Here is a 13,054-nt window from a genome sequence, read left to right on the forward strand (position 1 = left end):
TGTAAGTATTTTAAACGTGATAACATAAAAGTTCAACTTAAGAAAAATTGGAACTAAAAGAGAGAAGGTGGGGGAAATATAATTATATCTTCAAACCAGGAAATCAATCAATGTTGTCTGAAACTAGAATATAAAGTTGAAATGACGCAATGACCCACACTCAAAAAAATAAAAACATAAACCCATAGACCATTATTTAATAACTGTTAATTAAAATGATACAGCATCTGCAGTAGAACAAAATTTTAGGCACTTGATGCACAAAAGACCCAACACATGAGTCCACAATACCGTGAAACACAGATGATTAAATACTTTATTTTATCCATAAAACATATAAAGTTTCCTTATTTATTTTACTCTCATTCTCTTTTAGAATCCATATATTTGGGGGCTCCCTCTGGTGGTTGAATAAAATATAATTTTTATATTAGCAATGCTAAAATATTTTAAATAAAATAAAAAGTTATCATCTACATTGAAATAACTTCCTGTAGAATATGAAAGTCTTTTTATTGTCAAGATATTATACCCATTGTGGTATGGTGATGATAGTGATGATGAGGAAGAGAAGTAGGAAAATTCTATTGAACTCTTTGACTTGTGTTGGTTGCCATGATCATGGATGATGTGGTTGACAACAACCTGTCAGGAACAAGAATAGAAGGCAAAATTAGTTAAAAGCAAATTATACATTTTTCAAAGCACAAAATTTAAAAATAAACAAAATTCTAGAAAGCAAAATGGAAATTGAGGCAACATTCTGGAGTTCTCAAATAGTACAAAAAATTCAAAATATCAACAAATGCAGCACCAAAAATAAAGATACTACATAATAACATTTTCATTGTTATAATGACTGTATGTCTCAACAACTTCATTATTGGATCAATTTAACCATTAATCCAGAGCAAAGGTAAAATTGCTTTAATAGAGAAATGATCACTTGAAAGTCTATTTGACAGAAGAATTCATTTCTCTCTCATTCATTCCTAGTTCTTATAAAAGAATGGGGCTATTTTTTTTTTTTACTGAATTTCCACTGAGCAGTGAAGGAATAGTACTACGTTTCCTTCAGAGAGTGGCGAGAGCTCTAACTGCTGGAACGGGGGAATAAACATGAAATTTTTCTTCAGCTGAAGCTATAGGAATCAGAAGAAATTCTTGCCATCTTCAGGGTTCTTTATCAAGTACATTTTCTTGGCTGATGACATAAATTGCATTAAATGTGATAGCATGTATGTGTTCTGGAAGATCTGGAAAATCTTCTGGAAATGTAAAGACCATCAACGCCTCCCATCATTCCAGTCCTCACTAAATTATCTATGCTTCTTTTCCCCAAATGGTGTCCTCAGAGATGCCGTGAATAAAATAAGTCGCATTAATCTCCTCTTCTGTACCTGATTGAAATGAATTTTTATCACACTTTAAGAACTAAAAAAAAATATCAGAGGGAAGTGATCTCAAATATTAAAAAAGAAAATTATTATTTCAAGTTTATAGGATCAGCTTTCAGAATGGAGCATCAAAGCCTGTCATATGAGGAAACCGTGTTTGTCTCTTACCTCTGACACCATATGTATTTACACACGTGTATCATCTTTATGTAGCCCCTGCCATTCTAAGGGCAAACACAGCAAAAAGATGAAAGAGTGTCTGTTTCACAAGATCATGTTACCTTAAGCTCCTCCTGTGCTTGAAAGCTGTAGTGAGCTATTAACAGAACTGGAGCTATTCATTGAGCTATTGATTACATAATCGGGTCGAAATTTAAGAGTAAAATTGAAATTAAGAAGCACTCCTGTGATTGAAGTTTGGCAGACTTCAAGAGGCAGTCACAGGCAGCAAGGCCTCACCCTCCAAACAGCTGTTTCCATCCATTCTCCAGCCTGTACCTACAGTGTTACCTTCCACACATGCTCCCACGGGACACCTGTAGAGCAATGGTCCCAGGAAGAACACGATTCAGTCTCAGAGCAACTACGTTTGGGGCATGGTTCATATTATGTTTCCCACTGCGGATGAAGAAGAAGGAGGAGGATGAGGAAGAAGGGGAAAAGGAAGGGGGAGGAGAGGGGAGAGGGAGGTGGGAGAGGAGAGAGGAGGGAGGGGGAGGGGAAGAAGAAGAGGAGGAAGAAACAACCTAGGTAACGGTTTCACCTAGAATTTCTCAAACTCGTTTGACAGTAACACCTATCTTTCCCATTCTCCCAGCCTATAAACACTCTGTGGAACTAGTATTCAGCACAGCATACTTTGGGGAAAGCTTCATAATAGAATTCATATAAATGTAGCAGCTAAGTGAGCAACTAACAAGAGTACAGCTGGATATACATTTACATGCACACACACTGTTCAGGCGGTTGTTTGTACCTAATTTACAATTCTTACATGCATTTGTAGTGGCCTATTGATAGACTTCACTAGATCTCAACCCTGGCTGCATATCATCATCACACAAATAGCTTTAAAAAATAATAATAATATCTGGGCCTCACACACAAAGATTTTGATAATAATGTTCTTGGGTGAGATTCAAACACTGAGACATTTAGAAGCATCCAGGTAGCCAGAAGTTGCAAACCTAAGATAAATAGTCAAAGGATTCCTCCTTCCTTCTGAGTTACAGCTCCTTGGTTTTCTTCCCATCCTCCCTCCCCTTCTTGCCCTACATTGTTGTTGAGGAAAATTCACCGTTCCTTTCCTTCGCTAAAAACTAGTTTATTAACTGATCAACACATAAGTGCACATATAAGAATAACATCTGTTGGATGTTGGGCAGGGGGGAGGGGGAAGGGGTAAAGAGGGAGGAGGGGATGGGTATATGCATACACAAAGAGTGCAATGCGCACCACCCGAAGGATGGACATATTTGAAACTCGGACTTGGGGGGGGGGGGCAAGGGCAACATACGTAACCTAAACATCTGTACCTCCATAGTATGCTGAAATAATAAAAAAAAAAAAAACACAATACTTGAACCCAGTGGAGAAAAACAGTAGAAGTGGGTCTCACAGCCTCCTCGGAAAAAAAAAAAAAAAAAAAAAAACTAGTTTAAAGGGGCAGCAGTAATGGTGACAAAGAGATGTAACAACAAGGAGACACAGGAGAGACCCTGTTGTTCTTCTGGACTAATGTCCACCCCATACTGCTCTTACCGTTAATCTTCTGCCAAAATACCTCATTGCTTCTCGGAAAATAAATTTAATTTCACCTTGAGCTCTGTGGGCCAGATCTAGCATTATCATTTAAATGAGGCTTATCTAATTTCTTTTAACTAAATTTGAGAGAGAGAGGAAGAACGAAAAGGGAAAAGCAACAGGGAAGTTCGGGACTGGGAAAATTCCTGTCCCCACTGTTTTCCATGCATGAATGTGGGTGGAGAGGGTAGACACAGGGAATCCCAAAATCCATCGTTGGGACCACAGTGGAAAAGACAGATGTTCCACACTGTCAACGCTAGCCAGGGTCCCAAGCCCTCACGTGACTCCTCCAATGATTTCCACATGCAATCTCAGCTTCTTGGTCAGTCCTGAGAGCAGCAAGCAGAATGAGATATTACAGTGATACATTTCTTAACCCTGAAATCTCCTGGGGATATGCTTATATGCTCCTGTGCAGTCTCCACCCTTCAAATGGATCAGGTCCTGTCTTCAAGACACTCTTCTATAGGGCTTCACCATGACTACTGGACGCTAGGACTGTACACGTGCACAGTGATGCCAGGAAGCATTTGCCCTGGCTGTTCCCTAGTGATCGACCTCCCTAGACAGAGGATCTGATTGTCTCCTGAAATGCTGATTCCCACTCCATAGTCTGCCCTGTCTCTCTGATAATTTTTTAGATTCCCCTTTTGGACTTGAAGGCTTTTCTGAATGCCTGGTCATGTGTCTGAGTCCAGAAATCATATGTAGTTCTTGTCAGTCCCTTCCTTTGTGTGTCTGTCCCTTGTGATGTGGGTCCTGCTGCCAAGGGCTTGTTTCTCTAGGAAACACTGATTACCTGGCTCCAACTTTCCTACCATAATGTGAATCATACCTGTGGCACCCTACCTGCAGGACTGTAGGACTGTCAGTTGGTATGCACACCTACAGTATGAGGAACGGGGGGGATTCAGTACTTCAGTCACTTCTGTCATCACCTGACCACCCTCCAATGAGCCACCTTTGGCCATGAGGTCAGTGTCCCCAACCCCAGCTCTGGCTTACTCCTCAGCTTTCGACAAGACCTCAGTAGGCCTAATGCCGGATCCCCATTTGTGATACCTGCATCCAAGCATTCAACTCCGAATTCTTTCTGCCACAAAAACGTTGAGAAGTAAGTGTGAGAAAAACCTATAAACTGTAAAACCCATGCTCCTAGCATATTAACAGCAATTAGCTTAGCATTTCCATTAATATAATAGTACTATCAAATACATTATGTATTAAATAGGATTTGTGGGTCTTACTGAGATACTGAATATCATGAATAAAGGGTTATTTCTCAAACAAAAGGCATTGAATTCTAAAGCATCCTTTGGCAGGGTTTACTCCCCAAATAGCTAGTTAAACTATAAAATCAGTAGCACTTGGAAGATATAGGTAAAAGGTGCTTTGTTGGCAATGTGTTTCCCAAAGAGGATGCTTGAAATAACAAGACCCTGTTATTTTTTCATATTTTTACTGTATCGAAAAGAATATCTGCCATCAAAATAAGTAAGGGGTAATTCAGTATCGAGAATTAGCACACAAAATTCTAATTAGCTTTGTGTTTCTGATGCCGTCTGCAAGAGAATTTGCCCTAATGACATCTGCCCAGAGGAGTTATGTCATGTCACAATTTTATGTACTGAGCAGCCATTATGCAAGCACAATGCTCTTGTTCTTGTTGCTAGATGCCCGTAAGCTATGCGAAGAGAAGAACAAGTCTACCTTTAATGACAAAATGTGCTGTACTGCAACTAAATTGAAAACTCAGTATGACTTTATCCCTTTAAATGCTAAGACTGGCGTCTCCTCACCACATACGTGTATTCACATCTATTTTTCAGTATTGTCTGATTTCATCCTCACAGACCATTAGCTTCAGTTGTCTTATAACTCTTGCCCCAGATGAAATTCTTTAGCTCCAAAAGAAAAATCTTCTGTGGAAAAAGTGGCCTAATGTTTTCTGTTAACATCAACTTATGCAAGTACAACTTCTCCTTAAAATTTTTATATCCAATTCACAGGAAAATTGTGGTAGCCAAACGAGTGCCTTCACCAGGATTATTGGCACAACCTTCAGACTTTCTTTCAAATCACGTAGCTGCCAAGAGCCACTAAATTCAGTCATTGCCAAGTGACTCATTCCCTACTATGCAGCCTCACAGCACATGTGACTCGAATCCATGTCTCAGTGACATTACACATCACCATACCATGCACTTTAAGGGGGCTCTTGATTTATAGAAAACATGAATGTTTGCTATTCCAAAGTGCAGGATCTGCGGCTTTAATTCTCAACCATAGGGGCTATACAGTTCATATGCGGTCTTAGTCCATTTTGCGCTGCTGTTAATATAACAGAATACTTGAGATTAGCTCGAGACAACGTAGTTCATAATGATCAGAAATTTATTTCCTCACAGTTCCGGAGGTTGGGAAGTCCAAGGTCAAGGGGCTGGCGTCTTGTGAGAGCCTTGCAGTATCATTCCATGGCAGTAGGGAAGAAGCGAAGTCTGGTGAGAGACAGGGAAGGGAGCCTAAACTCCTCCTTTTATTATATAAGGAACCACTTCAACAATAACAGCATGAATTCATGACCTAATCACTTCTTTAAAAATCCCACTTCTCAACACTGTGGCGTTGGGGATTAAGTTTCCAACACATGCACTTTGAGGGACACATTCAAACCACAGCATATGCCAAACAGTAATATCAGAGAGAGTCCATTCCCAGGCAATTTCCAACCCGTTAACTAAAACTGTTTCCTTTTTTCCCATTTAAGTGATTATGTCAGAAATCAAATGAGTGATGATGATGGTATTATAAAGATAACCTGGAACACCCTATGTTTTGTTTGCAAAAGCACTATGTAATATCGCTAACTTGGAAATATTAGGAACTTGCAACGTATCTCACAATGAATCTCAATAAACCCGTGTGTTACAAGAGCCTATTTTAAAAGTGTTGGTCTATAGGTTTCATTGCAGGGCAACATGATTTTTATAGCAGTCTTCATTCAATTCTCACAATATTCTTGGAAAGTAGAAGATGAATATGTTACTTCCCTTGTATTAACAGTTTCTTTCATGCATATATGAGATCATAAGTCAAGCAAGTTGCACAAGTTGCACACAGTGGGCAAGCACTTGCTGCATAGATGGAGAGAAGAAGGGAGGGAGGGACGATTTTTATGATTAAGTTTGCAAGGCTGACATTTAGAAGACTTTTTCTTTCTTCTTAACTGCTTCACCTGTAATTAGGAAATCATACTGTTACACCAGTATTTTCTAGAGTCTTATCTAGAAAAAATAACTTATTTTTTCTTTATGATGCTTTATAGAAAAAATAAAGGTACTGGATTCAAATAAGTTCTGGGAAATACTGCATGTGATGTCTATCTTGTAGAATCACAAGATTATTTTGCATATTAATGGTGTTGAAAGGTCCCGCAGTAAAGAATCGTGTTTAATCTTGTCTCACTTGTGTTATTAACATGTATTTGATCATGGAAACCTTTTTTCCTGTAACTGCTGTTAACATGACTTGGAACTGTTTTCTGAGAAACACTCTTTGGGAACTGCCATGTGAGATGTTAACTATCTCGTGGTTCACACAATCAAGTCCTCTATAGATGTTTTACTCATTTGTTTTTATATGAAAGAAAAAAATGGGTGACTTCTTATGAGGACCCTTTATAAATGTCTCTTCCTAGAAACTGAGAAATATAACCAAAAATAAATACAAATGAGAAAGAAAATGTTTATCAGTCTGGTACTGATAAATACTGCCAATCATATACAGGTTGAGCATCCCTAATCCAAAAATTTGAAATCTGAAATGCTCCAAAATCTGAAACTTTTTGAGTGCCATCATGATGCCACAAGTGGATAATTCCACAGCTGACCTCATGTGATGAGTCACAGTGGAAACCCAGGCATACCACACAGTTTATTAAGTGTCCCTATGGGGAAAAAAAGACCCTCCCAGCTCCCTTTCAGCTAGGATATATTTTTTCCAAGCACAGCATGACAGTAATAGCAAACAACCACAAATTGTCACATTGGTGACTGAGACAGTAATACCTTTGCTTTCTAGTGATTCAATGTACACAAACTGTGTTTCATGTAAAATTATTAAAAATATTGTATCGTATTACCTTCAGGCTATGTGCATAAGGTGTATATGAAACACAACTGATTTTGGTGTTTAGACTTCAGTCACATCCCCAAGATATTTCATTATGTACATGGAAATATTTCAAAATCTAAAAAATACACAAATTCTGAAACACTCTGGTCCCAAGCATTTCAGATAAAGGATACTCAACCTGCCTCACAACTTTTTGGCCAGAATTATTGGCAAGTACAGTAAATTTGAATCAGTGTGAAAAAAAAAAAATCAAACGTTGACGTGCAACTTCTCTTCCTGAAAACTGCACATAAGTAAAGCTGACTCTGCCAATTCTCACTGATAGTGAGTAATTGGAGAACAGGGGTGGAAGCATAGGTAGCCTTGGGAGAAATGGGCTTTTGCCATAGACTGTCCCTGCCCCAAGCTAAGCAAATGCAGAAAAATGAACAGCCATTCCTTAGTATATTGTTATTGTTTGTTCAATGGTTCCACTCTTCTTAAAAGTAACATGTTTTCTCCAACATGGCAGTGGGGAAGTCATCGTCTAGTCTAGAGACTCTAGAACTAAGAGTGAGTGATTTTCACAGGTGTAAAGGTGATTGTGCAAGAAACAGGGAGGAAAAATATAGCCTCGCCAAACTAAAAGCCCTTAGGCCCTGGGGCTTTTATCCAACTTGATTTTTCACCTATATAACGAATGTAGTTAAATAATCCCAAGTCAAAGGGGTCTTCCTTCCTGCCTTCAACGCAGGCCACGCATAACCCATTTCCCTCCCCTCCCCTCACCTTCCCCACCAATATGCACACACATTAGAACTCACACAACACACTAAAACTGAAATGCAATGCATTTTACCCCAGCACATATATAGAGGAAAAAAATATAGAAATAAAGCTTCTCATGGCCATGGTTCTTTTCCTACCTGCTCAGGTGCAACACAACTGAATTTATATTTAAATTTGAAGGATGAATTAAAATGAGAGGTAAACAGAAGGGGAAACCATGAATCATCTGTCCACACTATTTTGGGAGCAAAAGCTATCTTGCACAGTCTTTAGTCAAAGATGAATACAAGCAATAATTTTGTTTAAAAAAATATGGCAGAGTGTACAGCCTGCGAAATACAGACTAAGCATATTCTTTGTAAAAATATTTACTTCAAGAATGAGCAGACAATCTTAAAGAAAGACTATAGTATTAAGGGAATTATAAATGTATAAAATAATATAAACTTTTATGTACAGATAATTCCCCTTTTTTTTCAAGTTCTGAGGAAATTTACTAACTTTATATAAAATATTCGACCCTGTGCTTACAAGTTTGAAAATCTATTTGAAAGACATTTTTCCTGGAAAAATGTAAGTGAACCAAATTGTCTCAAAACAAATCAACAATAAAAGAAAGCAGTGACAGACGTATTATATACTGATGACATGTAACAGGAGAATTCTTTCAGATTTCAAGGAAGAGTTTATTTCTACAAGCACAGAGGAAGAAGGAAAGCTTCCCACTATTTTATGCAAAGTTAATGTAACCCTGAAGCAAAACCCAACCAAAACAGCCTATAAGTAGTAAAACCACAGACCCATCTCAACATAAATTTTATACCCAAAATCTGTAATAAAATGTTAACATTTGTAATCCGTCGCTGTATTGAAAGTCTACTATTATATGACCAACTGATGCTCATTCCCAGAATTAAAAAATGGTTTAATGCTAAAGATTTGTTAACATGCTTTTTTCTGACCAACAGATCAAAGAAATCATCATGGGCACTAAAAAGTCATCAAACACCTATTATACCTTTTTTAAAAACTTCTTAATAAATATCTTTAACATGAAATTTTAAAAAAAGCTGGAACTAAACTAACAGCTGGAAATTTTTCTCTATCAACGTTAATATTGTTCTAGGAATGCTAGCCAAAGAAATTGTTGAAAAATGTTTTCTAAGAATATTAAGTATAGATAATCAAAAGGAGGAATTATATAATAAGGGCTCAGAATTTGTTAAATAATTTTTATTTGCAGATAAAATAGTTTTCTACAGGAAGAAAACAAGAATATTGACTAAAAATAACTTAAGAAAGTTCAGCAAAGCCATCCAGTTAAGAAATTAATACTTTTAAATGTAGCTTTCCTACATAAGTAAACAACTAATTAAAATAACAAAAAGACGTTATATTCATGATAGCTCCTGTTATACAATAGCTTTATAGACATCAAAATGTTAGTGAGACATGGAATTGCATGTGCTTTTATCCCACTTTGTTTGGTTTTAGTTTTTTATATTACTTTAAAAATGGATTAATTTTACTATCAAAAATTAAAGATTTATTCTCTTTAAAAATTAAAAGAATAAAATGCATTAAGATTAACACTGGCAAATCTTACCATTATATTTTAATAGCTGATATAATTTAGTAGGGATTCACTTCATAGATTTATTTTTCAGTGCTAGAAGAGTCTTCAGAAGATATCTAACGTCACCCTGCATTTTCAAATAAGAAGTTTAGGGCCTCAATGGTCACAGGATATATTTAAGGTTTCTAGTCAATGGCAAAACCAGGATTAAAACTCAGGACTTTCGACTTTGAATCCACAGTTTTTCTTTGCTTTTTCCTAATTTCTCTTATCCATTCCACTCTTCATTATGCTATGAATAGTAATTCTTAGCTATTAATGATCTTCGTTTAATTTGACTTAGATTTTAGAGTATTAAAAAAACACTCTTTCAACTAGCATTAATAATTTGAGGTTGAAATAAAAATCTAAATCTTGGAGAATTAGGGATTCAGTGTAGCCTGGCGCTGGAAAGTCTTGCCTGTATCTTTTCTCGTCTGATACTGACCATTGTGCTACATCCATAAGATGTTTCTTTTCTGCTAAGTGGATAAAAGTAAAAACGGAAAAATGTTCCCCTTTCCAGTGGCTTCTGTGGACCCCATTCTCCTTCCCATTCATTCAGGAACAGAAATAGATAAAGGATACATTCCCTGTGCCATCACAAAAGTACATATCGTCCTTGCCCATTCATAAAGCTATCCACAATAAAAGGATTTATGGCCAGATGCTAGATATTGTTTTATTAATAAAATGGTTATACTAACTTATAATCATGCTTCCATAATTCCAATCCACAAACTTGATTCAAGAAATGAAAAGGTCTTCCTTTTAAATCCAGTTATAAGTTCAAGCTTAGCCAAACGTAACCTTCGTGGTCAATATTAATTACTAAAATAGTGGAGAAAGTTATTATACAGTGCGAACAACTAAAGATGAGGATGGTATGTATGTAAATCACAAGAGAGCAAGCAGTGCAGTTTAGGCAGAGAAAGGGATAGCAATTCAGGCTGTACTCCTCAGGAAGCAGAAGCAGATGAGGAGAGAGCTAAGGGGAGAACTCCAGGAAATTTTGGCCAGCCTAGAGTGCCAAACCGCCCTGAGCTACAATGGTTAGAAGGACACCTCCAAGTACCCCAACCAGCCCCTGCTACCTGTACAGGCTAATTATCTAATCCACTGCCCGGGATGACTTTTCATAAGTGTCTCTCCCCCGCCTTGTGCCCAACACCTCTCCTGTGGTCACTCTCTGCCAATGGCTGTGCTTCCTACTTAGCTGAAAAAAAAAATAATGAAGCAATCAGGAGACACCCTCAGAGGCTCCCGCTATCGTATTTACCCCTAATAACTACCCTAATGCACTCCATTTTCCTCTGCTATAAACTACCTGCATTCATATCCAAGAGCACCCCTCACTTATGCATTATGCTACCTTCAACCTACCCTCTCAAGGAACCAACTCCCCAAATCTCTCTTCTTTCTTCTGCATCATCAATGTCCCCCCTCTATACTTGATCATTTTCATTAGTGCACAAGTATGCTATTACTTCTTCCATATTAAACTATTTTTTTGAAAAAAAAAAGAACACACACATTCAACTCATTCACCTCTCTGACTCACATCTCCTCTCAGATTCTACCCTCTCTCTCTGCTTTTTGTATTATATTAACATATCCCTTTCCTCTCTTTTTCCTACTTTTTCCAGTTCACTGCACCATGCTTGGATCAAAGTCTCCATTGACTTCCATGTTGCCCACAAACACAGACAAATTCCCAGTTTTCACCTTATTTGATCAGCTAGAGGCATTTAAAATGGTTCTTTCCTTGGCTTTCAAGACATACTCCTGATTTTCTTCCTCCCTCCACCCTCATTCCATTCTTTGGCTAGCCCTTCCTCTTCTCCTAGACTTTTTAATGTCCAAGTGCCTCACAGCCCAGTCCTCTAACCTCTTCTCTAACTACCTTCATTGGTGATTTTATCCTGACTCATGACTTTCAATATCACTCAGTCATGGACAACCCTCCAACTTGTATCTGCAGCCCACAATTCCTCCCTGAACTCCACATCCATATATACGAGGGTCTACCATGACACCTACACGTTAGATGAACACACCCAAACCAGGTCATTTTACTGTCCCAGATGCTGCTCCCCTTTCTCATCTCTGTTAATGGACCTACCTTCCATTCAGGTGCTCATATATAAAACCTTAAACTTATCCTTGACTCCTCTCTTTTCTTCACACCCTATATCCCATTTGTTAACAAATTGGGATGACTCTACCTTCAGGTAGTATGTAGGATCTAGCCTCTCCCTGGCACATTCATTGTTACCACCTTGGACTAAGTGCTAACTTCTCTTACCTGGATTATTACAAAATCTTCCAAACTGGTTTTCCTGCTTTCACCGTTAACCCACCCCAGTCTGCTCCCAGAAAGGTAGCCAGAGTGATTATTTTAAGGTGTAAGTCACATCATGTCATTCTTCTGGTTAAATACCTGCCATAAATACCTCCCCACTTTGGCAAAAGCCAAATCTTTTCAAATGCCTACAAAGCCCTACGTGTCTGGCCCTGCCATGACCTCTCTGAGCTCCTCTCCTGTTTTTCTTCCCCTTGAACATTCTGCTTCAGCTACGATGATTTTCCTGGTGTTCCTGGAAGAAATGAGGAATCTTTTACATCAAGGCTTCTGTATTTGTTGTTCAACATCCTACGTCCAATCTGTTAACAAATCCTGATGGCTCTATCTTCAGTTAATTCCAGAATCTGACTGCTTCTTAACACAAAAATGTTTTCATATTTTTTACCCAAATATCCACAGTGCTCACCATTTGCTCACATATCACTGTACTGACGAAGCCTACCCTCACTTCAACCCATAACCCTCTGGGTATTGCCTAACCCCCTGACTTTGCTTTATTTTTCTTCTTAGCACTTATAATCTTCTTACATATCATGCAACTTAATCATTTATTACATTTTATTGTCTATCTTCCCATACTGGAACAAAAACTCCATAAAGGTTTTTGATATTGATAAAGATGTTTGCTGTTTTGTTCACTGCTTTATCCCCACTGTCTAGAAATACACCTGGCACATATTAGATAATCAATGATTAGTCTTCAAAGATATAAAATTAGAGACATGAGATGAGGTTATTTGAAGAATCGGTCTGTGTCTTGAGAAGTTTAAAAATGTAACTCTGTCAATATTTGGAGGACCTGTCTTTAAAGTACAAAACATCATTTTTGCTTGTGTGGATTTTTTTCACCTTCCTCCAGATGTTAAAACACAAGGGAATTCACAAAACATAACTGCTGGAGCTAATACCAATCAATTAAATCCTAATATAAATTTTGGAACACACGCTATGCAACTGAGAAAAAAATAG

At 37.7% G+C, this 13,054-nt stretch overlaps 1 long non-coding RNA gene across 1 annotated transcript in view; it reads right to left on the reverse strand.

Annotated features, from left to right (window-relative positions):
- Positions 1–574: 574 nt before the first annotated feature.
- LOC105825333 overlaps positions 575–13,054 on the reverse strand; it is a 46,619-nt gene continuing 34,139 nt past the window's right edge. Inside the window, exon 3 of the long non-coding RNA XR_001138256.1 lies at positions 575–645. This is a non-coding gene — a long non-coding RNA (uncharacterized LOC105825333). The remainder of the gene's footprint in view (positions 646–13,054) is intronic.

Source organism: Propithecus coquereli, unplaced genomic scaffold (genome assembly GCF_000956105.1).
Source record: "Propithecus coquereli isolate 6110/MARCELLA unplaced genomic scaffold, Pcoq_1.0 Scaffold8, whole genome shotgun sequence".
NCBI classification, from domain to species: Eukaryota; Metazoa; Chordata; class Mammalia; order Primates; family Indriidae; genus Propithecus; species Propithecus coquereli.